Here is a 6,033-nt window from a genome sequence, read left to right as displayed (position 1 = left end):
AACGATGAAAGAAAATGATAAAACGACAAGGAAAATCAAGTTTTCTTCTTTTCCATCAAATGGAATGAGACATTATTTAGATCATAATTATTCATAATTCAAGTAACACATAAGTATATTTGAATTACAGTTAATAATGACATACCTCTTTTATTGACATCCCCATCAAAATTTTTTTCTACGTGGAAATTGATGCTAATTTGTTATTCTCAAATGGTTCTTGTTTAGAGAACACTGGAGACAATAACAATTTTACAAAATAGATCTGATATTTATATTGAAAAAGATTTTACATAAATTTACATAGATTTTGCTCAGATATACATGCAGAGTACGTCATTTTGTCAATATTCAGTCTAACACCCTTTCCTTACACATCGGTAAAGATACTTCATCATATCAAGAGTAAATGTATCCGTTGGTATTTAAATTACAGTGACATGATATGGCTGAGGGTCAGCAACTGCGAGAACCAAATAAATGCCTGAAATTTCTCAAGTTAAGTCACTAGAAGAGACTATAATTGCCAGAATTTAAATGCATTAGATTTAGTCTTTCCAGGGCAGATATTTATTTAATTTCGCATAGGAAACGGTGGCAATTTTTATGGTTTTAAAATAGTTGAAAACATTTTCCGTATTTAGACTTCACCAAATCATGATGTAGTTGTGTAAGGATGTATAATACAGAGGGATAAGAAACTATCTTACAACAGGAATACTACCCTGTACTGTTCACCCATTTCAGTCAAAACAGATTATTATTACCTTATATAGTATCCGCATCTTTGGTTTAAGGTGAAAATCTCAATATCACTGAATAAGCAACATTATTATACAGACAGAAAGTATCATATTAAAGCTGTGGTCTTCCCTAACGACAGACATAAATCGTCTTCCGATGGACATATCATACCACAGCTCGTGTTGATCATTTGTACCGACAGACATATCATACTACTGCTTGTGTTGATCTTGTGTACCGACAGACATATCATACGACTGCTTGTGTTGATCTTGTGTACAGACAGACATATCATACGACTGCTTGCATTGATCTTGTGTACCGACAGACATATCATACGACTGCTTGTGTTGATCTTGTGTACAGACAGACATATCATACTACTGCTCGTGTTGATCTTATTTACCGACAGACATATACTACTGCTCGTGTTGATCTTGTGTACCAACAGACATATCATACTACTGCTCGTGTTGATCTTATGTACTACCAACAGACATATCATACTACTGACATATCATACTACTGCTCGTGTTGATCTTCTTTACCGACAGACATATCATACTACTGCTTGTGTTGATCTTATTTACCGACAGACGTATCATACTACTGCTTGCGTTGATCTTGTGTACCGACAGACATATACTACTGCTCGCGTTGATCTTGTGTACCAACAGACATATCATACTACTGCTCGCGTTGATTTTGTGTACAGACAGACATACCATACTACTGCTTGCTTTGATCATATTTACCGACAAACGTATCAAACTACCGCTCATATTGATCTTGTGTACTGACAGACGTATCATACCACTGCTTGCGTTGATCTTGTGTACCAACAGACATATCATACTACTGCTTGTGTTGATCTTGTGTACCAACAGACATATCATACTACTGCTTGTGTTGATCTTGTGTACCAACAGACATATCATACTACTGCTTGTGTTGATCTTATTTACCGACAGACATATCATACTACTGCTCGTGTTGATCTTCTTTACCGACAGACATATCATACTACTGCTCGTGTTGATCTTCTTTACCGACAGACATATCATACTACTGCTCGTGTTGATCTTGTGTACCAACAGACATATCATACGACTGCTTGTGTTGATCTTGTGTACTGACAGACATATCATACTACTGCTTGTGTTGATCTTGTGTACCAACAGACATATCATACTACTGCTTGTTGATTTCTTTATCATACTACTGCTTGTTGATCTTGTGAACCAACCTTGACAGACATATCATACTACTGCTTGTGTTGATCTTGTGTACCGACAGACATATCATACTACTGCTTGTGTTGATCTTTACCAACAGACATATCATACTACTGCTCTTATGTTATCATACTTGTGTGTTGATCTTGTGTACCAACAGACATATCATACTACTGCTTGTGTTGATCTGCTTGTGTTGATCTTGTGTACTGACAGACGTATCATACCACTGCTTGCGTTGATCTTGTGTACCAACAGACATATCATACGACTGCTTGCGTTGATCTTGTGTACCAACAGACATATCATACTACTGCTCGTGTTGATCTTGTGTACCAACAGACATATCATACTACTGCTTGTGTTGATCTTGTGTACCAACAGACATATCATACTACTGCTTGTGTTGATCTTGTGTACTGACAGACATATCATACTACTGCTCGTGTTGATCTTGTGTACCGACAGACATATCATACTACTGCTTGTGTTGACTTGCTATGTGTGTTGATCTTGTGTACCAACAGACATATCATACGACTGCTTGTGTTGATCTTGTGTACTGACAGACATATCATACTACTGCTTGTGTTGATCTTATTTACCGACAGACATATCATACTACTGCTCGTGTTGATCTTCTTTACCGACAGACATATCATACTACTGCTCGTGTTGATCTTGTTTACCAACAGACATATCATACTACTGCTTGTGTTGATCTTATTTACCGACAGACATATCATACTACTGCTTGTGTTGATCTTATTTACCAACAGACATATCATACTACTGCTCGTGTTGATCTTGTGTACCAACAGACATATCATACGACTGCTTGTGTTGATTTTATTTACCGACAGACATATCATACTACTGCTCGTGTTGATCTTGTGTACCAACAGACATATCATACGACTGCTTGTGTTGATCTTGTGTACTGACAGACATATCATACTACTGCTTGTGTTGATCTTGTGTACCAACAGACATATCATACGACTGCTTGCGTTGATCTTGTGTACCAACAGACATATCATTCTACTGCTTGCGTTGATCTTGTGTACCAACAGACATATCATACTACTGCTTGTGTTGATCTTGTGTACTGACAGACATATCATACTACTGCTTGTGTTGACCTTGTGTACCGACAGACATATCATACGACTGCTTGTGTTGATCTTGTGTACTGACAGACATATCATACTACTGCTTGTGTTGATCTTATTTACCGACAGACATATCATACTACTGCTCGTGTTGATCTTGTGTACCAACAGACATATCATACTACTGCTTGTGTTGATCTTGTGTACCGACAGACATATCATACTACTGCTCGTGTTGATCTTGTGTACCAACAGACATATCATACTACTGCTCGTGTTGATCTTGTGTACCAACAGACATATCATACTACTGCTCGTGTTGATCTTGTGTACCAACAGACATATCATACTACTGCTCGTGTTGATCTTGTGTACCAACAGACATATCATACTACTGCTCGTGTTGATCTTGTGTACCAACAGACATATCATACGACTGCTTGTGTTGACATCATTACTGCTTGTGATGATCTTGTGTACAGACAGACATATCATACGACTGCTTGTGTTGATCTTGTGTACCAACAGACATATCATACTACTGCTTGTGTTGATCTTATTTACCAACAGACATATCATACTACTGCTCGTGTTGATCTTGTGTACCAACAGACATATCATACGACTGCTTGTGTTGATCTTATTTACCGACAGACATATCATACTACTGCTTGTGTTGATCTTGTGTACCAACAGACATATCATACTACTGCTCGTGTTGATCTTGTGTACCAACAGACATATCATACTACTGCTTGTGTTGATCTTGTGTACAGACAGACATATCATACTACTGCTTGTGATGATCTTGTGTACAGACAGACATATCATACGACTGCTTGTGTTGATCTTGTGTACCAACAGACATATCATACTACTGCTTGTGTTGATCTTGTGTACCAAGACATATCATACTACTGCTTACTACTGCTTGTGTTGATCTTCTGTACCGACAGACATATCATACTACTGCTTGTGTTGATCTTATTTACCGACAGACATATCATACTACTGCTTGTGTTGATCTTGTGTACCAACAGTAATACTACTGCTTGTGTTGATCATTGTACTTACCAACAGACATATCATACTGCTCAGTGTTGATCTTGTACCAACAGACATATCATACTACTGCTCGTACCAACAGACATATCATACGACTGCTTGTTTTGATCTTGTGTACTGAGACATATCATACTACTGCTCGTGTTGATCTTGTGTACCAACAGACATATCATACGACTGATGTTACATCATACTACTGCTCGTGTTGTCACCAACAGACATCATACGGTACTACTGCTTGTGTTGATCAGGTACTGTATATTACTACTGATGTGTTAAAATGTATCTTGTGTACCGACAGACATATTACTGGTGTTGCTTGTGTACCAACAGTCAGTGTGTCAATAATACTACTGTCAGGTTTTACTGTATATTACAGGATGTCATTAAAGCCAGGTGTCAGTAAAGTCAGGTTTTAATGTATATTACAGGATGTCAGTAAAGTCAGGTTTTACTGTATATTACGGGATGTCAGTAAAGTCAGGTGTCAGTAAAGTCAGGTTTTACTGTATATTACGGGATGTCATTAAAATCAGGTGTCAGTAAAGTCAGGTTTTAATGTATATTACTGGGTAGCATTGAAGTCAGTTGTCAATAATGTCAGGTTTTACTGTATATTACAGGATGTCATTAAAGCCAGGTGTCAGTAAAGTCAGGTTTTAATGTATATTACAGGATGTCAGTAAAGTCAGGTTTTACTGTATATTACGGGATGTCAGTAAAGTCAGGTGTCAGTAAAGTCAGGTTTTACTGTATATTACGGGATGTCATTAAAATCAGGTGTCAGTAAAGTCAGGTTTTAATGTATATTACTGGGTAGCATTGAAGTCAGTTGTCAATAATGTCAGGTTTTACTGTATATTACAGGATGTCATTAAAGCCAGGTGTCAGTAAAGTCAGGTTTTACTGTATATTACTGGGTGGCATTGAAGTCAGGTGTCAGTAAAGTCAGGTTTTAATGTATATTACAGGATGTCATTAAAGTCAGGTGTCAGTAAAGTCAGGTTTTAATGTATATTACAGGATGTCAGTAAAGTCAGGTTTTACTGTATATTACGGGATGTCATTAAAATCAGGCGTCAGTAAAGTCAGGTTTTAATGTATATTACTGGGTAGCATTGAAGTCAGTTGTCAATTATGTCAGGTTTTACTGTATATTACAGGATGTCATTAAAGCCAGGTGTCAGTAAAGTCAGGTTTTACTGTATATTACAGGATGTCATTAAAGCCAGGTGTCAGTAAAGTCAGGTTTTACTGTATATTACTGGGTGGCATTGAAGTCAGGTGTCAGTAAAGTCAGGTTTTAATGTATATTACAGGATGTCAGTAAGTCAGGTTTTAATGTATATTACAGGATGTCATTAAAGTCAGGTGTCAGTAAAGTCAGGTTTTAATGTATATTACAGGATGTCATTAAAGTCAGGTGTCAGTAAAGTCAGGTTTTAATGTATATTACAGGATATCCTTAAAGCCAGGTGTCAGTAAAGTCAGGTTTTAATGTATATTATTGGGTGGCATTGAAGTCAGGTGTCAATAATGTCAGGTTTTACTGTATATTACAGGATGTCATTAAAGCCAGGTGTCAGTAAAGTCAGGTTTTAATGTATATTACAGGATGTCAGTAAAGTCAGGTTTTACTGTATATTACGGGATGTCAGTAAAGTCAGGTGTCAGTAAAGTCAGGTTTTACTGTATATTACGGGATGTCATTAAAATCAGGTGTCAGTAAAGTCAGGTTTTAATGTATATTACTGGGTAGCATTGAAGTCAGTTGTCAATAATGTCAGGTTTTACTGTATATTACAGGATGTCATTAAAGCCAGGTGTCAGTAAAGTCAGGTTTTACTGTATATTATTGGGTGGCATTGAAGTCAGGT

This window comes from Ylistrum balloti, unplaced genomic scaffold (assembly GCF_031769215.1).
Source record: "Ylistrum balloti isolate Yb309-2 unplaced genomic scaffold, AGI_CSIRO_Ybal_v1 Utg369590, whole genome shotgun sequence".
NCBI lineage: Eukaryota > Metazoa > Mollusca > Bivalvia > Pectinida > Pectinidae > Ylistrum > Ylistrum balloti.
This window is presented reverse-complemented; position numbering follows the sequence as displayed.